Raw genomic sequence first — 23882 nt, 5'->3', positions numbered from 1 at the left:
TGGGTATTAGTGTACTGTATCTGTGTACGGTCAGACCCTGGGGGGCCTCCTCTCCGAAGAGCTGAGAAGTCATACAGTACATTGGACTGAGGAGATGGTTAATGCAGGTCCCCTGTCTTGGTTAGTCATGGAAGGCTGCTCATATTCTTCCCTGGAAGCAAGCATAGCATCTGTCAGGCAGAAACAGAAAGACTGTGTGGAGGGGGACGCCACCATCTGGAAGCCATTCAGCCTTAGACTCTGGTTCATTTTAGAGACCACATTAAACACCCCTTAGACTGTGACCTTTAGAGTAAAAAAATAGCCATGTTTACCCAGAACATCATTATTGTTTCATTTCATTTAGCCTTCCTACTGAGTCTTTGGGGAGTATTCTGTTGAGACAAAATAAGGATTCCAGTCTCGAGGGTATGTGGCAGAAAGATACAGCGTGCATTTTAGTTGTTGGCTAATGATCTTGCGGATAGCTGAGCCTCCTTTTTGTTCCTAATTTGATGTTGACAGGCCACAATTTGATGCTTTCCGAAACTATCTGTCATTAAGCTATTTCTGGCAGTGTGCAGTGGGCTGGCAGCTGTCAGTGTAGACAGTGACAGGGTCACAGACTGCATTTAGTGGCCTTCTATCTGACTCGTAGGCAGCCCTGGAAGTGTTTTGTAGTCATAACATACTGGCTTCAAGGAGATCCAGCAGGGAAGCCACAAATTGCCCGTTGAGAAAAAATGCTGAAAGCCAAGTGGATTGGAGATGAATGGTGTAGAATGATAGGATTAGCCACCCTTCTCTGTGGGCTCATTCCAAGGCTGCTAGGAGCATTAGCTTCCATTCATTTGCTTGACATGTGTTTCCAAAATGCATTCCCACAAACGATACCTCATACTGACACATAAGCATTCACACTTTACTTGAAGATGACAGATGATACCTTGTACTAAATAACCTGTTTAACATGAATGGGGCCACAAGTGATGAACAAACCAACAATGCATCAGTAGGACAAGGGACAATGTCTCCAAGGTGTCTGTGCGATAGCAACTCATTGGGTCTGGGTGCAGGTTGACTCTGACCCAGATGTCTATTCTGTTTTGGCGAGACAGTTTTAAAAGCATCTCCTCTGTTCTTTGGAATAATGTAAAATATGCAGTAAATCACTTTTATTGTTCTACCTTTATTAATGTAGGTCATGGGTGATATTTGAAAATGTGTTTTTACTGCTGCATTTAAGTGCACTGGAGGGTCTTTGTCATTATTGATGTTTCTAAATACCACAGTATCAAACTTAACGACTTTGCACTCCGCCCTGTTCCATTTTGGTGTGCTGACTTCCCATGTGATTAATTAATTTTCATTTATGTACTGAACAGATCGCGCACAAACTTTTTTCTCTGTTTGCTTCTCTCCCCTTCCTCGTAAATTATTGTCCAGGAGTGAAAGCGACTCCAGATTTAATTATATAATGGCTTAGAGCAGGATAGAGGCTTGATTGTCCACATACTTGGCTTCTGATCATAGCAAAGTAAACTGTGCCATTAATTGGGATAGAAGAATGAGAGGTTTACTGCTGATCTGCTTACACAACACAATTCGTCTTTGTGTTTGTGTCATCCAATAGTCTGTTTTGTTAATATTTCAAATTCCTCCTTGACATCACTCAATTATTTTCTTAATAACAATATTTGCCAGATGTTATTTGCCAATGAGCTGCAGACATTGTATGACAGGCTGCAGCAATTAGTGTTTTTTTACTGTGAATGGAAAGAGGTGATGTAATAGATGGTACCTACATTCTACACCTATTGTTTATGTATTTCCAAAATTGGACTAAATGTCAGTTTTTAGCAGTCTGCACACTTCTGCCATGCACCATGTAGCATGTATCTGTGCTTTATGAAGATAAAGCCATATAAGTCACAGAAGAGGGCAAAGGGTAAATGCTGTGAGGGAACGAGACAATGCTAAAATGTATATAAAGTCCATTTTTGTCTAAGCATACTGGCAATAACATGTTACAGAATTCAGCTATTCCTGAAGATATAGTGTTTTTATTTTTTAATTATTATTATTTAGCTTTGAAGGTTTGGATTTTTAGGTAAATCCTTTGCTCTTTAAACATCTTGAGATTGTGCTATACTATTTTGGTTTGTGTTGGTCATTTTGCCATAATTGTAAGAGTTGTTGGCATTATTTATTATAATGTTGACCCATTAAGAGCTACAGAACCAATAAAAAAAATGTAGCGTGGTATTTGCCACAGAGGGTTTCACAGGGTGCCATCCCCCAGTCAGCACTTAGCTACAATATGTGATTATAACCCTGCCTCTTCTGCGGCCAGTCAACCAGTCGTTGCTTGTGGCCCATTTCCACATACAGTACCTGGCTGCATGCATCACCAAAGGTTAATTAGACTGAAGCTTTTTAAAGGTCATGACGCCATTTAAATTAGTCATTGCTATTTGTCTGATCCAAATCATTGGCAACACCGGGCCAATTAGATCCAATTACAGTACACTGATAGTAGTTGTGGTGTTCTGCCACCGTCTAAGTTAATGACCATTGGAGCCCCAATTACCCCAGTGCCCTGATTTAGAAGGAGGCAACCACGGCAAGAGCAGGAGCTTCAGGTTGAGCTGAAGAGCACTGCCCTGCCACATCACCTTCCCCTGACATTCTCTTCACTCCAGGGATGACTGCATAACTTTATGTGAGGTGAAATATTAGGATATGTAAAATATGACATTTCCACACACCTCAAGAGGGGTAATCACAGCTGATGGGGATTGAAGATGTGATCTCCTGAGTGTCTATGTGGAGTGGGCTGATGTGAGCATGTCAGTGTCTTGATTACAAGTACAGGAAGCCCATAGCAATCACCAGCAAAACTAAACCCTGTCTCCTACAAAGGCTACTCCACCTAGATGTTCTGTGAGGGAAATGGCAGCAGTTTCGTTCTAGATTAATATGCTCTGACAATAATAAAGGCTCTTCAAATAGTTTAAGTACTAAAGCACAGTCAAGCAGTATAAGACTCAGACTCAGCACTCAGACTGCTTTCACTTCATCTTTTTCCTCTGCTGCTGTACCTGGCTGTGAGGAGCTCCTGGAGATGATCTCCTGAATTTCTATGAGGCTCATATCCCTCTGCGGTACCATCTGAGAATAGAAGCGACAGCTCGCACCCAACTGAGGGACTGTCAGAGGAAGTTGTTGATTAAACAGATGTTGTTCCCGCCATACGCCATGAGACGAGAACGCCACAATAAGCATGCATTAATTAAACATACCTGAAGAATGTGGGCAACACAGGAGAACAAAAGGCATTTCTGTCTATCTTTGTTTCTGCTTCACAACTAGAATGACAGAGTGACTCTTTTCTTACCTCTGGTTTGACTTCTCCTCAGAATACAAATAACTCACATAGGGGGGGGAGAACTTAGTAATAGACCCAAGGAAAGAATAGTTAGTGACAATTACTTTTCATTAACTACAGCTCATTCAGATAAACTTCAGTGTTGGAATGAATTATTGGCAGTTGTGCTTATTTTCAAAGTGAGGCTCATGTCTTTTGCCTGAGGGAGGCAACTTTTAAATCACATTGTTCATGTTGTTCATGAGAGGAGACAGTGAGTAGAGACAGTACGTGGACAATGGCATCTTGTATGCTTTGAAGCTTCATCAGTTAAACCAATACACACAGAACTTCAATAAAAATGATGTAGTCCTTTCTCTCCACCTGAAAGCCTGTTTTTCCTCCCACCTGTTCAGAGCTGTGCTTACGCCTAAAACACTGATGTCATCAAACACTTCTTCCACCACCTGATAAATGCTTCTTCTTTCATCCAAGGAGCTGAACTTGCAATGGAGGGTGTGAAATACCTTCTATGCATAGCAGGCCTCTTAGCCTGACAGTTGCTCCTCAACTGAGTAAATCTCAGCAATCTCACAGATACTGTAACAGATTGCTGTTCATCGGCGGCGGACCTTGGTGGAATGAGTTCTTGTTTACATCATTATGGTTAATTACCATGCAGAATCAGTCCAGCCAATACTGCTTGTAATGCGTGTGTGTGTGTGTGTGTGTGTGTCTGTGTGTGTTAGACAGAGCTGTCACACTCTTAGTCATCTCATTACTAGTGCAGCACTGTCCCCTCTGGTGTGTTTGGTCATCCCTGAGGTCCCTTTGAGTCTGTGCCAGTGGGCGGGACTAACCAAACAGCATATTTGAATGTATAACCAGGGAAACCCTTTGTATCTAGTCATGTACAAAGCATGCAGTCATCTTCTACCTCCAACTGGTCCACAAATCTTGGTGACACATCATGCTGCAATTGTGATACGCATGGCAACATTTTCAATTTAACACTCACAGATGGATATTTTAATTATTATTGAGTGAATAATAATGAGAATGCTGAGTCTGTGCGTTCCTTTTAATGCACTTAATTAAAGTTACTAGGCGAGACATTTAACATGGCGGCGTATCAAAAAATAAGCTTCCCGGCAGGTTATGTATCAAGTGAAAAACACCAAGATAAAGCCATGAACATGTGATGTATTAGCACTAATCAGTTTGAGGCGTGAGTCTCATTTTTGCTCCAATGTTGGATCTAGTCCCTGGGCTTCATAGTTTTTTCTTCCAGTCTTTCATTTATGGCTTTTATGAAGCCAGGTGTCGAGTCTGACGACCTTGCCAGGGCCATGTCCATGAAACTGGAATTTCCTGGTCTATCACAGGGTTCCATTTCAACAAGCTTGCACCCAATTATCCTTCAATCATAGTCTCCAGTCTTACAGATGTGTTTGGTCCAAGTACAAGGTCTCTTTATCGTGGTTTGACACACAGGGGACATTCTCTTTCGCTTTGGCTGTACACATGAAATGTTTTCAAGGGGAGAAATCAGTGGCATCCTAGATTAAGATGAATGTCATCCAAAGAATTATTCATGTGGTTGTTTGAAGCTTTTACACTGAATAAGTAGCCAAAATGAGTGCGACTCGACAGTACGGTACAGTATATGTGAGACATTAAAACCTTCAGACATACAAATTCGCAGCCTGTCAAGCTGCTAAAAGGCTTGCTAGCTGTTGCACCATCACTAAAGTTTTCTACTGCTGTTTTGTTTATGCACAGTACGCATACAGGGGAATAGAAACAGCAAGATCAGCTCTCTGTTATAGTCCCCTATGCACTGATATAAAATGCTAACCCTTCGTTTTGTTTTTTTTTCAAAGAGAGCTATGTAATTATTGCTTTTACACAATAAAAAAAACCCTCTTAGTTACAGGATTTATAATATACATTATAATGACATTTTGTTAGTGTTGAGTGATGGGAAAATTAATTAAGAGAAAAGTGATGGAACAAAGACCCCTCGCTGTTCTCCATCGGATAGAGGGGTAGCATTTTGTTCTATTTTATTGCCAAATATAATTGTGAATTTTTTAAAACTTTATCTTGTAGTTGACATTTTGTTCTTTTGTAACTTGCTTTAGCTCTCTTTTGTTCTTTTCTTTCTTTTCTTTCCTGTTTGTGACTTGTTTTGTGTTGAGCAGAAATTGGGACTTGAATGCTAATGCCATGCAGCCAGTTCTACTCTCTGCTCTGAGATTATTTACTCTTTTTCACTGCAGGTACCCTTCTTGATTTCTCATAGCAAGCCTTTTCCTAACCTTAAAACATACTGAGCAGAAGTGTTTCCTGTGTTTTGTTAATGCATCGGTTCCCACGTGTTTTTATCAAAGAGAATGCATAAGGAAGAGAGTTGACAGGTATCAGGAGCCTTGGGAATGTTAGTAGATCTGTTTGCAGTTCAGAAGTGCACAACTGTTTGTCTACATCCAGGATATGTATACAGTCAGAAATGAATATTTATAATAGTCCCCATCTGCATGACACATATTTACACTCCGTATTGTTTGGCGTTACAATTTAACTGACAGCAAACTGGGAACAGTGCGTATTATGTTGACCAATCAGTCAGCCCCTGTTCATGAATATTTATTTACAGTTTAAGAAAATCAAAACAGCTATGAGACTCCATACAAAAGCCGCAAGACTTAAGTTGTATCTGCAAACGTACACAAGTTACAAGGCTGGCCCCCCTCATCATTTTGTTATCAAAACCGCAGCAGTCTTCCCGGAGGCTCAGGTGAATGATTGTGTGCATTGGCAGACACGCCAATGTTTATGCTCTCCTACATAATTCTTTAATCACGGTGCTATTACCCCACACATACACCCGGTTTAGTGCCATTATTATCTTCCAAGGTCACAGCTAACGAGGGCTGACGCACTATGCCTGGCCTGAGCTGATTGACTCACAATTTGAAACTGGCTCAATCCAGGCCTACTCAGCAATTCAGGAGGCAATGCAGCATCTTGCACAGGTTTATGAGGAGATATATTAGCCCCAACAATGCAGGACTGGCTTGCTTTGATGCTGGAGATTACCACTGTGGTATAAGATGCTTCTTCCTGGCCCAGCAAATGTCTCAGCCCATTCAACTGGAAGTGACATTTGTGTTCAAAGTACAGATGTGGATCTCCATCATTGAGGCTGATGTGATATGCATCTCGATGCAATACCACTGATCTGATACATTAAGGATACATATGATGCAACTACCAATGCAATACAATCAGCCTGGTCACCAGAATAAAACACTGGTAATGTACATTTCTGCAAACCGCAAATACGTAGAGTGTCTATGTTTCTACGTTTAATACACAGCATATCAACATTTATACAATACTTATATATATATTTACATATCATATCTACATTTAAAGTTACATACTATAGATGACATCTATATGAGCGTACCTTCTTTTTGGGAAGATTAGGAGTAGTTGAAAAGTTGGAAAAGCATCAAAGCAGAAGATTGATTCAATGTATACTAGATATGCAGTGCAATTTGATGCGATGCAAAAGAATGATGCTATCCAATTCAGTACGGTACAGAGAGTTTGGTTATATGTCTTAAGCATACAGCAGATCATCAATTAATTGAAAAGTGTCTGTTTTACTTTAGCTATCGTTTCTCCAGCACTGCGACTCAGTGAGAATCTCATTTATGCTGTTTCTTCTTGGCCTCCAAAAGCACTTGGACCTTTCACAAACAGGCCTTTTAGTGTAGTATTCACTGTCTCCTGTTTACATGCAAACGCTCCGTGACCCAAGTAATAACTGTCAAAACAGTTAAATAATCCACTTACTCCGATAACGACTCCAATAAGTCTGGAGTGTGAGTTCCACCTGCATATTTTGGCACCGCACCGTTTAGCTGTAGTATGCTAACATGCTTGAGAAACAGTTCAGACAAGAGGAATCAATCTAAATGTCAAAATATTGGTCACATATGATAATTAATGATGAATAATTATATTTGATTTCATTGATACAATGATGTTACTGTAGAAATGATGCATTGCAAGTTCAGCACACTTTGTTAATCAAGGAAATTTCATCATGAATGTTTATGCTGGTACATCAATGCAATTCAATGAATCTTCCCATCCCTAGTCCAGAGTGAGAATTCATATTTCCTTACAAAGATTATTTTACTGTTTATTAGTCTAGCCTTGTAATTTACCCTTCACTATAATTTGTGATAGAGAAACTCTTAAGCATCTGAATATCAGCCACCGGATTTTAAATGTACAGTTGGTCCTTAAGTTAAACCTCCGGCTTCCACATTCTCTACTGTTCCAAGTTAATTAAAAATTATACGACATGTTAGCATTAAATCATTATGAAGTAGGTCTACTGAAGTAATAATTTCATGGGGTAATTTAGCAGATTAAACATTTCTTTCATTGTCAACCTGTGACCTTAATATCGTAAATGTCAGACTCGCCTTTTATGAATGACGCCGCCACTGTCAGGACCGCAGAACATATTTAAATTTAAATCAGGTCTTACTGTACCTTTATCCACCTTTTTCATTTCATATACAGATGAATCTAGGGAGCCTAAAGATTTAGTCACCATACCATATGAAGAATGAAGTGCCTGCTGGAGCAAGCACACGGGTGAATCCTGTTTCATGGTTTGACTTTTTGCACACAGCCTGGAATGCCAGATAACCTCCAAATCTCACTCAGCTTAATATCTAATGTCACATCCATAAACCCCTGGTAATGGCAATATGCATGGAATAAAATCTGGGGATCTGTATCATTTAGGTCTTAGCCCCCTCACAGGCAAGAAAAGAGCGTGACATGGGACAAAATAAGTGTGTATCTGATCCTTTTTAGATATGTCTAGTAGTATGCCAAAAGCAAGTGTTAAAAAAGATTTACTTTATTAGGTGTCAAAAGACCAATGTGTGTCTGAAATCCAGACTTGCATAATTACCACTTTATGCATGCAATGTTTGTGTGTGTGTGTGTGTGTGTGTGTGTGTGTGTGTGTGTGTGTGTGTGTGTGTGTGTGTGTGTGTGTGTGTGTGTGTGTGTGTGTGTGTGTGTGTGTGTGTGTGTGTGTGTGTGTGTGTGTGTGTGTGTGTATGTTTCTGTGTTTGCAGGAGCACGCTGTATTTAGAAGTTGGGATGTACTTTTTGATCTGGAGAGCATTGAACTCTCTGGAGCAATGCCAGAGGACACCAATCAATTTGGATATTGAGAAAGCACTTCATCTGATAATTTCCCTTACAGGAAGTCTTCTTTTTATCTGGACTCAGCAATGCAAAGTCACTGAGCAATTAAAAGAACAGACACTCTACAGTGGTTCCCATTCAGTGATGCAGTTAAGATGCTCTGTAATGAAACTGTAGAGAAGTGATTTGAGATAAGTATACACATCAGAACACTTTGGCTTAATCAAGACCATCATGGCTCCAGATAACTAACACAGAGAATGATTGACTCCCCACCTGAGTCCAGTCCTCAGCTTTTCCAGAAGGAGGCTGAGCCATAGTGACATATGTATGTGTTTAGCATAAGGCTCCATCAGGCACAATGTGTAATTATGATCTGCAGTAAATACTAATTAGGCCTCTCTGGTTTGTGTTGTGCTTGTATTACATTATTGAAAAAGAGATGTTATAGAAAACATAGTGTAGCCTGCTCCAATGTTTTCAAGCTTGTCTAAAGAGAAGACAATTCCTGAGTGACAGAGTTGTTTGGTCACATTATTTATTGCTGTCATATATAATTCCTCACTGCTCTAACTTGATGCAGTACATTTTTGCTCTAAAAAACATGTGATGTATTTGGTGCAGGGAAAATGGTTTCCAGTTTTAGTAACTAATTAATGCTTTATCAATATTCATGATGAACTCCACATTTAGAAAACTGTAATTAGCTGTATTATCCTCTGGCCATTTGTGCAAAAGTTATCCATACACTTCAAATCAAACTATAGCAACAACTCCAGCCTCTGACCAAACATATCCTTTGCAGCACCTACATGAAAATCAGACATCATTCCAGAAGCAAACAGCACATGACAGGAACACTTCCATACTGCACTTTTTCGTCTGCGTGAGAGATAGAAAGTGCTGGATGGGCGGCATCATAATTCACGGGAGCCACCTGGTGATTCCCTCAGTCACCTTCCTGTTTCCTCTCAGCCAGCTGCTCCCTGTACTCCCAATCAATCTGCAGTTGGTGCTGCTGCAATTCACCGTGACCTTGAGTGGCGTGTCCCCGCTCTTTCGTTGGGATTTTGGTGTGCCTTGAGTCCCTCCTCATTTCTCCTCATTTAGAGATGCACCTGTGCTCAGACCAAGATATCGCCACTTTGCAATGCAGCTCTGGGATTTGACTGCATTTAACAAAAAACCCCATATACTGTACACAGATATAGAGCCAGTTGGCGCTGGCCAGCTCTTTTTGTTACCTCTGCCTTCTGTTTCATATATTTAGAGTGGTTTTTTGTACCATTTTCAGTAATTGTCCAAATTTCCTCTCTATACCATAATAGTAAAAAGAGATTGCCCACACATGTGTTGGCGGTTTCTCTCAGTTTTAATGGTTATAGAATTATCTCCATACTGTATATTTGGTAGTGTGTGTCTGTGTATCTGTGTATTTGTCTGTAGCTAATCTCACATACTACTGGACCATCAGCTCAATAATTTTTGTACACATTTATGACTGTATGCTCGAGGACATCTTGTGGTTACAGTGATTCACGATTTTTTAAAAACCTATTTTATAATGCCATTTCTCATGAGCCTATCTTAAAGCTCAGACTTTTGCCTTTTAGCAGTCCACATCATTTTGTAATATGCGTTACAACATAGCAAAAGGCATTTCCGGCAATCAGCTAGAAACAAGGCTTACCATGTCTCTTAGAGGCCACATTTGGCCATCCACATACAGTAAACGTTTGGTTACATCTTGAATCGGAGCATCTGCAGATTAATTCCATACTTCATTTGTTATGATCCATTTAAGTTAGGCATGATAAATAAATCCCTGTTTCTGTTATCTTCACCATGATCCTGACTGCACACACCTGGCAGAGATCTGCACTCTTTTAGTTTAATTTGCAGTCCGTGATTACATGTCATAATCTAAAAGCATCATTGTGTTCAAGTAATTATATATATAATAATAATGTTTACTTAGATAATGTCTAGTTTGAGGAATTGTACAGTAACCTCAAACAGAAGCATAAAAGTACCATTTTGATCTAGTTTTTAAATTCTATCCAAGTTTGTTTCTTTCTTTTTTTTTAAGTCTGAAGGAGGTGTGGGATTTGTTGTTCTGCTTGGTTGCCCATAGACAGGCATTGTCTAGGCCAGGCTTGGGTGGCAGAGTGGCTCCCTTCATGGCCCTAGTGTGACATAGCTGTCTCTACATGAAGGTGACCCTCTCTCTGGATCCTCCTCTCTGCCCAGCTTGCCTGTCAGGTCCTTCGGCCTGCACGGTCTATTAAGCACCTTAATGATGACCATAGCCCTGTGCACTCACACAGTAGACCCCTTACTCCTTTATATCTCTGTCTATATTTGCAATGCTGAATCTATTTGAATATATGAGCTATATGTTTTTTCTGTACCACCATCCCTGTAAGAAGGAATCTAACTTGTGCTGGCTTTGAGGGGAGATTCTAATTAGATCTGGAAGCTTGGTCAAATAAATCTCCTTTGGGATTTAAAGGTGGATACTTTGATCAGGCAATCCTTTTACACTCAATAAATCCACTAACGCCCCAATGTTTCAAAACACTGATTTTATACCCTTGTTACTTTATATCCATATCCCTCAATGTAGTGGAGAAGTGACAGGACTTATTTGAAGGTGGCAACCAGCCTTGGGGAGCACTCCTACCAACACTTTCACATCTGTTGATCCTCCATATCCCTGTATCTGCCATGAATAAAGGAAGTCTACTACGTGACGAGGCAGTTATATTATGTACTCTCCCCTTGAGGTTGGCAAGAAGAGACCATGAGCTTCAGATGGCTGCTGCAGGGCTTGGTGTGTGCACATTTTCAGTAAAAGTGTGGGGACAGGGGATCAGATTAAGTCTCCCAGGGCATCCTAGCCACAGTTCATCCCATCGTAATTACCTTTATGCGGTGTTTACATCCGTTGACCACTGGGAGTCTGTGTTCTCAAACAGAGTGGATTAGAGGCAGGAGGGAACAGGGCAACCACACCACCCTAGTCACATTGTAGTTTCAGGAATTTTGATTTTAAGGCCTAGAGCAGAAAAGGTCTGTGTCTCCTTATACACAGTTCATTACTACAGTGAAACAGTGATGGTGAATTTCTATTGTATGTTGTCTAAATAATATTCAGGGTTTTTTGGTACATCTTCTGTGACAACATGTAATTTAATAGAGGAACCTTTTCTTGCATGACATTTTTGGCTTCATATTTTGCTAAGATATACTTTGCTACTGTCCAGCGAAAATCATGTCAGTTCCTTCATAATTAATTCAAATTATCAATCATATTTAAATTATTTTATGGATGGAGAAAAGTCTCACTAAGCCAAATATACCACTTAAAAAGCCCCAATTGAAATTGCATGGTCACAAAAATGAGACAGGCATAGAGATACATCCAGATAGTGAAGTGGTTTTACAAGAGCACAAGTACTCTGGTTATAATCAGGTTTTTGGAGTATGCCAGTTATGTGTTTTCACATATAAACACCACCTATTTAGAGAAAGATGAATAATGGCTGGAGAACTCTGATAGAAACAAGGACATAGTGGCATGTAAACATATTTCTGACCATCTCTGCTATGCTTTTAGATGTGTCATCAAATGAAGTGATGTAATATGATTCAGTAAAGCAAAAACAAACAAACAAAATAGTCATAGTGATTGATGATATAAAGGTCTGACTTCAGTAATGCAGATCATGAACTATATTGTTGCTTTAGTTTTACATTAGTAGAGAGCAGACAAAGAAGCTAAATCCACTTCAGTAGTAATGCAGAAGAGTTCAGACAGCCAGAAACTGTTCTCATTCTCTATTGTAAAGGTAACTCCGTCTGTACAGAAATGTGTGATTCAGATGTTTAGGAATCAAAGACGCACCTGCAGGCAGATGATCAAAAACCTGGATACTGTTATGATCATGTGTACTGGGAGATGAATAACCAGGTTTCTCTTCGATGTGAATCACACATCCAGAAAATGATCAAAACCAGCAATAGTGTAAACCCACGCACACTGGTGCACACTGGACTACAGCCAATATTATATAGGAATATTATTAATATTATATTAGCTGTTCACATTCATACCACGACTATGGCTAAGAGCTAATGGTGGTTGACATCAATAAAGGCATGGCCCACATGGCTAATTGCTAGGTTGCCAGTGCTAACCAGTCACTTCACATGGTATTTAATTGTAATTCTTAGTTTAATAATGGACTTGAAAGTTGCTGGGGAGCAGATTATCTCAGTGCTGTTGTGGCTATAAAATAAAAAGCACCCAAACAAGTATGCCATTTTATTCCTTTAATTTTAGTTTTTGTGACATCCTTTGTCATCTAACAATAAAATATGTCTTCATGGCTGAATTCATATTCATTCTCTAATAACCAGTTTCCAAGACAGTTCTGCATTTATGTAGCTTTGTATGGTTCCAGACAAGCAAGGTTAAAAGCCAATCAAAGAAAGGCACACACTACTGAAATGCACATTTACATTGTCACCTTTCAAGAGCCTTTTCAAATGGAGACAAAGAGATACAAGGTCCTTTGTTTTTGCCGTAGGTGTAAATATCATTAGATCTACAGTGAGTGCAATAAATCTGAGTAGGTGCTGTAGCCTTTGCCCATGAGACAATAAAACATATATGGAAATGAGATGACAGCATGACTAATAGCTTGCAGTTTGAACCACGTGCCCATCTCCACAAAACGCCTGTTCTCTCAAAGTGAGCCATTATACAGTTATCAATGAGCCTGCTTCGCCTTTGATCTCTCTTTTTAAGAGTTGAGGATTTTACACCCCAAAAAAAGAAACACCTCAGAGAAGCCATTGGTTTGTATGCCGCATGCCGTTATGCCCAAAATGAGGATAAAACGAATACAAAAGAAGCTGTCACTCCCCATGTCCCTCCTGTCCCTAATCCTTCTACTCCTGAGTCTGTGCCTACCACACCATCATCAGAGCTCAGATCAAAGTGTGAGAGAATGGCCCACAGGTCTGCACCGAGGGAGAGCTGACCTCCTCAGAGCTTACTCTGTCCTTGGACCAAAGTCCTTTTAAGGGCTAGACATATTCATTGAAAACCAATTCTGCGCTGTGTGCCTAAATTGAGCTTTACTTTGGATCAGTGATCTTGCTTTGTGGACATTCCCTGAGGCAGTCATCATATCTAAAGTGTCAGCTGTACAAAGACAATTTAGTCATCTCATTTGAAAGCCCTTGTGTTCATACAGCTGCAATGAGGTTGAAAACATGAATTATTGTGTACACAGTATGTGTATTTGTATTCATACCCGTTGTACTGCAAGCTTAAATCTTTATTACTTAAAGCACACCAGGCCAATATACTGTAAATTGAAAAATAGTGTTTTCTCACGCTAATGCGACACAGGCCTTGACCTCTCATCCCGCTACAGTTAATTAGTGTTGGTTGCTCTTACCTCTGGGCAAGCTCAGATTTATGGCTCCATGTTGTGGGGAGCTTTAAAGTGTAAGTGTGCTGCTGGGGCCTAGCCTGCCCACAGACTACATGGATAAACAGGCTTTCATATTCTGAACAAAAGCTCTGGTACGAATGCTGATTCCTTAACTGCATAAGAGTATGCATATGAGTGTGCTGTGTGATACTAAAATCCACCCACAGTTTAGCAAGAAACACTCAAATAGGGTGATGAATTTTGACACGAACAATTGGATTACTACAGGTTTTGTTGTATAGTATATATTTTATGAATATGGCAGTATCGCTGCTATTGTGGAAGTTTTTTTGTGCTGTACTGTATGTTGTAATCCAAAGCCATATCCATACAGTATAATCTGTAGTGATTTATTCAGTCTCTAAGGGCTACTTTTACATTTTGGGAATATGACAAGAAGATTAATATCAGTTTCATCTCCACACATTTAGTACAGAGATACCTTAGAGAAGTGTTTAGCCTAGCTTAGCACAAAGACTAGAAAACTGGGGAAATAGAAAGTCTCCAACAGAACTGAAAAAAGCCCTCCAGTTATCTGGGGTTCTAGTTATATGTGTGCCTAGCAGCACTGTTTTTATTTTCTCATGCCCATTCATCTCACCCCAGCCTACCTTGGCTCACAGACATGCTGCAGCCTGCCTTTTATTCCACCCTACGTTGCATCACAAGAATTCAACTAGGCTGTGTATCACTGGAGTTGTGCAAATGGGATGAGCTATCATCAGTGTTGCGGAACTGAGTGCGATGAAGGCAATCACAGAGCACCCTGAGCTTCCGTTAACAAAGAGAGTTCATTAAGTCCATTAAATTCCCAGTTGACAAAAACATCCCAGGCTTCAAGTCGGGGAGTAATTATTCCTAAAGCACAAGGCCAATGAAGAAATCAGAAGAAACAGACTTACCCAGTGGTATACTATATGTTTTGCCATACACAATCCAGGAAAAAGACAAATATTCAGTCTTCTAATTGGAAAATTTGTGTCCCTATGATTCAATAATAATTATGTACTTACCATGCTTCCAAGGGGTCACTGCTACTCTAGTGCAGAGAGTGCAATTCGATTTACAGTTAATGAGGTTGCGCCTCTTAACGAATGCTGGTTTTTATTTTGTATGTAGTGCTTTGGGAAATGTGGTTATAGCCTATTTAATCATGTGTTATGATTCTATACAGATCTGCCATCTAAATTCATCTGGGTAATATTTTACTTAGCTTTCCCGTTTTACACAATCAGAGCACTAGATTAAAAAAAAGACAAACAAAACAGGTTGTGGAGTATAGCTATGATGTTAAGTTAGCAACATTTTGTGAAATATCTCTGTCTGTGTAACTGTCTATCTATGTATCTGTCTTTTATGGTGGTTGTGCTGACAAAATATGACTTCACTATGACTGCGCGATCAGTCAACCTTCAAAGCCTGGAAGTGGAAATGGCCTGCAGGCTGTAGAGGGAGTCCATATCTACTGGGGTGTTCATATTCAAAGTCGTGATGGCAGTGAGAAATATCCTTCAATGAAGCCTTTATTAGCATACCCCTAACAACACTGTAGCTCATCAATAAACCTTTGATGCTATAAATAATGCAGGGCCAACAAAATAAAGGTTTATTTAAGCCATCAATCATCTATCTTCTCTCCAGATGACAGTGGTGTTTGCTCAGTAGCTCGGTTCAAACCACTTTGGTCAATTTGAGGATGCTAACCAGGCTTTTGCCATTGAATACTGCCTGAGCAAAGCCAAGCCTTTATTTTCAGGTTTTTAGTATGCAATATGCAGCAGACATGAATTTTGTCTCATACTGGTCTTGCCACAAAGACAGGGTCCATGCAGCAGGTCACTTGTCTAAATATGCATGCTGTTCTATCACTTCGAAATTCAGAATAGGGTTTTGAGAATAGGGTTTTTGACTTTGAAGCCCCTTTGATATGGTGCTTTTGAAATGTTGAAGGACGCCTTGAAAGGAAAAAAATGTTTAATTAGTAGCCTTACGTTAGAAGGGTACTATACCACATTGCAACCCTTTTTTCCTTTCTCTGGTTAAATGTGCTGTTGTTGATTTATGAATGGAAATTAAAGTAATGCCTCATGAAAAATGCTCCATAATTATTATTTTACTATTCATTTAGATCAACCGCTTTGGAATCATCTGCTATTGCGGTACAAATCACAAGCTATATTTTAGGATTACTGATAATCCTAACCTCCCAGCTCCATATGCTGCTAATCTCTACTAAAACAGTTTGACATGGAGTATGGATGTTTGAGAATTCACATATGCACTGGTTTTATGTTCCACAGAGGGATATATGGCTCAGCTTCTCTTTCGCTCCATTTTATCTTTTATTTCAGAGACTCTCTCACTTTGAGACACCTTATGAAACAGCAGTTTGATAGATTCAGACAGAATCCTCATATTCCCCGCTTTGATCATTTTCTTTATGCCCACCTGTAATTTAGGCTTCCAAAATGCAAATTACTTCTAACGCTACACACCATGCACACATGGTCGACATTTCTTAAGCACTCATTGGAATAGTCACAGGCTTTAGATTCCCTGAGGCATACTGAATGATGTATTCTACACTGGTGAGTATTTAAATCAAACATTTTGCTCAGAATTACCACAGGTACATCCTGTCCTATATTTTCTGCTTTCTTTGCTTCACACCTCCATCTCAGGATTCAATCAAAATGCCTTCTTCAGTTTATAATGCCATGGCTCTTGTGATAAATACAATAAAAATTTCATAAGACTATTATAATCATGTCATGTTGAGGATCTTAATCAAAGTAAAGTTCAAAGCTTTAAAGGTAGCGGGTGCAAGATTCTATAAATTGTCAAATAAAGCCGGTATTCAAATAATAGCTGAGGCTGTGGTCTGTTGGAACAAATAAAGTTGTTGTTGCCAATGGAGGTGGTAAAAAAAAGAAACTGTTAGCTGCACTGTAGGGTTTGCATGGTAGATTCAGAATAACATTCAGCACATTTCTGTGGTATTATTTCCACCATTGCAACATAGTTTTGCCATTTTCCACCTTTTTTCTCTTGGCAGCAGAAATGTTTTTTCTTTCTAATCTATTAATACAGATTCTATTTTTCAGTTCTTGTGAAAACATAAAATGTTGAGTTTGAGTTTATTGCAAATTATAATGGCAACAGGACAGAGATCAAATACTATGTAAAAGAATAAAGAGCAGGGGTAATTAAGATATGTCTTTAATAATAATAGCATGTCTCAAAGTCCTGGTTCTCCCTTCAATTGCGACGGATAAATGTAGTATTTGAGAATGTACTGCATGTTATGATGGTTCTTGATGAGACAACAAAACCATAGGTCTATTACCCCACCTGTCAGTCTGTGGCTCTCTGTACTCCTCAGCCTCTTAAATCAACCCACACAGAAGCCTTGATTTCACCCACCACAAGCACACTAATCTAATCAATAAGTTATATTTTAAAAAACAGAAAATATCTGACAAGTAGTCTGCCTGCAGCTGTACATCGGAGTGACACAGTACAGTGCAATAGTAGGAATAGATTTTGTCATTGAGTTTACCTGACATGTTCTTCACCCACTCATTTGAATTCTGTCAATCATGTGCAGGTCAGGTTGAGGTCAGTCAGTTTGTCTCACCGATGTGAATTTTTTTCTTTTGTCTTTGCCTCTCTGTTGCTGGGCGGTCAGTGATATCATTTCAACTGATACTGAGCATGAGTCTTCATCCATAAATATATGAGCGTCGGGTTGCATGTGCTCTCAGTAGTGTGTGCTCTAAATGTTCTCTCTTTAACACTGAGGGAATCATCAGTGGACCTCTGTAGGAAATCATGGCGATATGAATAATAAGAGAACAATTATCAATCAACACTGGATTGTATTTGCATTATACATGTATTGGTTAACAGTGTACAGGTGTTTGCCATGTGTTTTTATTATTAATATTGCTTGACAGTTCCTCATGTGATGACCAAATTATGTTTTTTTTAAAAAGCTCCTAAGAGTACCTGTGCACTGCAGCTTTGGGCTACAGGTTGAACTGTGCCTGATCAAGCGTATACCTGGTCATGGACCAATGAATCAAGCAGCCATCAGTTTAGTATCTGCTTCTATGTGCTCCACTGCTCTGCCCTATCCACTAGCTGCAGCACTTACACCTTTTTTTCTGCCAATTCATCTCACCCCTGTCATATGTTTGGCTGACAGACATGATGCAGCCTGTCTTTCCTCCTCTGCAACACCGCCTCCATTGCATGTGCAGATGGGATGCGTGCTGTGGCGCTGATTGTGATGAAGGCAATCGTAGAGCACCCGCCACGTCATTATGTCCGAAGAGAGTTTGTTATGTCCATCTGCTGCATCTATCTTTGGTTCAGTCTGAATTCCAGCCCTCGAGACACGTTTTAACATTATATTTGGATTAGAATGACCCAGCAGTCCTCACACTGTGATTATAAAAGACCAGGTTAAGACGACTGGTATATTTCAGTATTAAATGTTTTACTATGAGGTGGGAAAATCTCCTCCCTTTCAGTGTTTATTTATATTGGTGTTATAAACTCACACTTGCACAGCATGATAGCTATATGTTAATGCCAACAAAAACATTGTGTAAAGCACTGTTTACAATTTCTAGTTTGGATTGTCATTTCTCTCTTCTATATTAAACGTTACCTTCTGTTCCTCGGGGAAAGGATTAACGTGATGGCTACACATTTTCCTATTTTATTGTTGGCCTAGAGGAAGACAGGAATGCTCTGTTCCGGTTTATTCAGAACAGCAGGGATTCTCCATCACAGGGTAGCAAAAGTGCATGCAAACAGCTTATCCTAAATAAGCTGTTTTCCAGAGTATCATGGGCAGTAAGTTTATCCCTGCATGTAAACACAGCCAGTGATGCTGACACAGAGCCCTTAATGGACACTCAGATATTTTTGTAATAATAGTTACACTTGATCACGGCAGAAATAAAAACGGGTAGTGGGACTCGGGCCATTAGGTTCCAGGTTTCTCACCCTCTGCATTTCTCTATCCTCCATTTAGCATAATGACACTCAAACAATCAGTGCTCACATTAGAATATGGAGTGTATTATGCAGAATAAAAGGGTGTTAATGTGTCATATTTGAATATCCTGATCTGTAACCGTGACATGCTCTTCCCAGCAGCAGCAGCAGCAGCAGCAGCAGGTAGCTGATTCAGACAGAGAAACCAGGCATGACCTACATGCTTAAAGAATTACAGCAGTCAACAAAGAGGATTCTCTTGGATTCATGTTCTGATACTCTGATGTAAGCCCACACTGTGGCAACAAATAATAACATACTTGTGGTTGCATTTGCACAAGGTCTCCTCTTGCTGCTGTGATTTATAAGCACAGCTTCCATCTGCAAACAGGCTAGGGGGCTTCAAGCTTCGGGGGCAGCACCCTGGGTCCAGTGCTATTTACTCAGCCAGCCGAGACGAGGTTCTCCCCGTGGCAGGATCCTGCAGTCACTGTGCACTTGCATGGTTTTCTCCTCTTTACCTGTCTGCTCATGGCTACTCCACAGTGCTTGCAGCATGGGATGGTGACAGCTACAGCATTTTGCCACAGGTTGAGCCATCTTCACTGTGTCATGTCCTGCTGCTTAACAAATGACTGAAAGCTGCAGGCTATCATGCCCTCAATGGAATAATACTGACTTGGTTTTACGAGTGCAGTCTTTTCGAAACTCTAGTTGCACTTTGAAGTCAATACATCATTGTTTTAATAAGCTGTGGGAGTGTCAATTAAAACATTTAAAATCCAATTTCTTATGTCAATATTAATTTAAATGGGAATGATAATAAACTTAGCTTCCTTTCAAACATAAGCATTAATGTAACACAAGTATAGCTCTGCCAACAATAATCACTGTAGCCACCCTGTTCTGTACTTAATATACTGTGAGCTGAATAAGTGTGCAGAGATACTAAGAGGAGAGGTGCTCTACTTTAAAGTGATGTGATAGATTAGGGAGGAACCCTTGCAACAGAATAATTTCCCTGGTGACCAATTTCTGAACACTCCCTAAGCAAAGAAAATCAGCAACAAGCTAACATGTCAGACACAGCCCCATGCCAAGGTGTAAGCAGACATGCTGACTCACGGCTAATGAGCAGCCACAGATAGAAATAATAACCTATAGCAGGAATCATAGGTCATGACTGGAAATATATTGCTGGCTGGCCTAATTAACACTAGGTCTTATACAAGGTAAGCATATGTACAGGTGCAGATGTACGCTAACAACTATCAAAATAGCTTCTACGGTGGCCCAGTGCTGATACAAATGAAAAAGAAAAGTATGCTATGCTTTACTAAGCTTATTCTGTAGTATATTTCTACATCTGAAATCTGCTCTAACTGTTTTATTACATTTGCATGCTACAGGACACTAGCAATCATTTGTTGTCTGTCTCCATAAAGGCTACAGCTCTATTTGATAATGAACAGTTCCCTTAGGACTGACCGTCATGTCTTATCTGCTCTGCATGTAAATATGCAGTACTAAAGCAGATACAGCAGCAGTCAACAGGTACTGGTTGTTCTGTCCTTACTCACCTTGACATTAAAAAAGTTGTATATTTAAGTTAGTTATTTGCCAAACTTGAGGGTTGGAATAATACTGAGCATTTTGGTATTTACAGGTATTGATTAGCTGTAAGATTTATAATTTGAGCACATCTTGTTTATTGGATGCTTACTGCGTGGCTGATTTATTGAGAAATGGAGACGCCTCGGCCATGATGCACTCCAGGTTTTTGCAGTTTTATTGGAAATATTCTGTACGGTACATCTCTTCACTTCTGGCAATAACTGTCCTTTAAACAAGTTACAGACATCTACATGTGCCACAAAGGTGTCAGATCTTTACAACATCCTGTTAAGTGATTACCCAGTGCATTTTCTCACACACACACACAGGTGGATCAATACCTTTTAATGGATCAGCTAGGGAACTAATAAAAAAAAGAATTGAATTGATTATGTTGATGGTATGTCCCTGCACAAAGGCACTCAGAGCAGAAGTTCAAGTTGAAGAGACTGACATTGTGGCCTTTTAGCTACCTACAGAATAAGAGAGGATGACAGGGCTGCTGGCTCAGGATCAGTTTGGCATATAGGACTGGCTGGAGGCAATGACAGGAAATAATGCTCATCTTGGCTGAGGATTAAATTTCTTTTATTTTCTCCTTATTATTACACACCTTCACATAGATTTCTCTTGCTGAGGTAAATCTTGATTCATATTTGTATTGACTGTGGCCAAATGTTATGGCATCATTTAAAGAGTAACTACCAGTATTGAAATTTCACTGGTCTAAATGCCAAGTATCGTTCACCTCATTTATGCCACCGCATTTTTTAGTCATCTTATTTCATTTGAAAACACAATTTTGTGAAACCTGACATTAAAATCATGAACAGTTATTATTTAGATCTGATGTCAATTATCTGTTTTCATTGAACCATTTTGTGTCCTCAATCTCAATATACTTGTGTATATACCACGGGCAGAGCTTGGCATAGGACTAAAAATGGCCATACTTTTCCACGCTTCATCATCTGTGGTTTATGTCAGACCAAGACAGTCATCTGGAAAGGTCAACGCTTCAGTAAAAGATTTAAATCACCCAACAGAAGAAAGATTCACCTTGACAGGCGGAACCTGAAAACTGGTAAATAAGAATACAAACAGAGACTCATTCCTCTTCGCTTAAAGCAAGGACAAAGGGACCATTGCATTTCAAAGTGGATGCCATAGGTTATTACGCTTCAAAGAGACAAATCTGCGTATTTCATCATTCATCTTAATCAAATATTTCCTGGCTTTACATGTGAATTATGTTAGAAACTGGGTTTTCTTTCGTCAGTAGAATGAGTCTGACGACTTAACTGATTGTGTAATCATCATATGGGGAAATGTGTGTTTGCAATCTTACCCTTTGAGATGTATTAATTGTTTTTTTTCATCTCTAAAATAAAAGCATCTTGGCACGGCTGCTAGCTTTAGCCTGTTCCTAAATACAACTTGACAGGGTCAGTGTGGAAAAACAAACTGTTGGGTTTAGTTTTGGCACTAGAATAAATTCACATATGGCGGTGCTATTCTTTGATGAATATCTGTAGTGTTTTGTTGCTCTAAATTAATCCAATTGTGAGCTGGTAGTGAAATGTTTTCCTTTTTTTTTTCATTTGTCATTTTATTATATTAATGTAGTGGCCACATCTTTTGATGAATGCAGGAACTAAAGCACATATTCAGCTGCTTTTGAGGACAAATGGGACCTTTGAAAAAATCCTTTCTCTTTACTGTTTATTAATATACATAAAAAGATGAATGTGAAATAGGGAATCTTACAGCTAGGCCTATGTATCATAATATATTTGCTCAGAGAAGTAAAGAATAATGGAACTATTTTAAGCTATAAAGCCATACTTGAAAAATATGCCTCCCGCAAAGTGCTACAAAGCAAGAACTATTACAAGGCGGTTACTTTTTATAATGTTATTGAAAAAGACAGCCATAAATATGTGTAGGTTGTTGCTGTTTAGCTCCTGAAAGTGTTTATATTCAGAATATTCATCCTGATTCTTTGCATGTCTGTTTTGTATTGTGTGTGTTTATGAATCACTGCACTTCAGAGGTTGGTGGGATATTATTGATTCCTACTATTGATCTAAATGTGGCAGCAATGACTTTGTGGGTTTTGTGTTTGGTTTTGGTCATAATTTAAGTCAAATGTGCTGAAAACCTTCATGTTGAGTTGTCCTTGTTGTTGAGACATAGCTGAGTCACAGTTGGCAATGTGCTCTAACTTCATACAGAATGAGACCCAAGTCCATATTTTGCAACTTCCATTCTAAATCACTGGTATCAAGTCGTAAATAGTCGTCAAGCTTAAATTATTCAATGCTTTTGACAGGATAGAGATTCATAGTCTGAAACATAATTTGATGTGTGGAGTAGCTTCAGTCTTTAGGAGAATTCCATATAAACGTCAGTGGAAGGGCAGGCCCGATCAATCCACCATCGTTTGGATATTCATACGCTGGAGATTATTAAGCAGTGAGCTCTACATGTACCTATGAATTCACAGACCGACCGGCTCTTCCCTCAGGCAACATATGCAAACCATGGCTGTTATGGACATCAAGTCCAAGAATTAAGTACTAATAGGCCGTCATGTTCATTGGTGTAACCGTACATGATAGAATTTTCTCCAGAAGCCTCTGTTGTGATTATGATCTGTGGGTTTGAAAAAGTGGGCTCCAATCCAGGATGTGTATAATGCCTTGTTTTAGAGGTCAACAGAGGAGTACATTCTGTGTGTGTGTGTGTGCGTGCGTGTGTGTGTGCGTGCGTTTTTTGTGTGTTTATCCATTTTGCATGCAAGCTGGACTGCCGTTCACAATGGAGTTCTCTGGACCCAACCTGCATTAGCATTGCAGGAATTTGGCTACATATTGCAGTAAATTGCTCCTCTTGGGAATGAAAAGGCAAAGCAGTAGAGGTAAAACACAAACATACAGAGGTGAACAGTAGGTGTCCTATAGCAGCTGCAGTTTACTTATACAGTATACAGTTGTGTAATATTTACTTAAAGCAGTTAAAGACTGAATTCTTCTGCTGTGGGTTTTTATACAGTAATAGCTCATTACACAAAAATATTATGCTCAGTGTGCTTTTAGACAAAGGGAAATGAAATAAAGGCCTCATAAAAAAACTGGATTTCAACTTCTTGGGTGGCA

The 23882-nt window shown here is 39.5% G+C and overlaps 1 protein-coding gene across 2 annotated transcripts in view; it reads left to right on the top strand.

The window, feature by feature from the left end:
- The window catches only part of macrod2 (mono-ADP ribosylhydrolase 2), a 416544-nt gene that overhangs the window by 288873 nt on the left and 103789 nt on the right, over positions 1–23882 (top strand). The gene's annotated exons all lie outside the window — the stretch shown is intronic.

The sequence above is a fragment of the Scomber japonicus genome, chromosome 14, assembly GCF_027409825.1.
Source record: "Scomber japonicus isolate fScoJap1 chromosome 14, fScoJap1.pri, whole genome shotgun sequence".
Lineage (NCBI taxonomy): Eukaryota > Metazoa > Chordata > Actinopteri > Scombriformes > Scombridae > Scomber > Scomber japonicus.
This window is presented reverse-complemented; position numbering and strand designations above follow the sequence as displayed.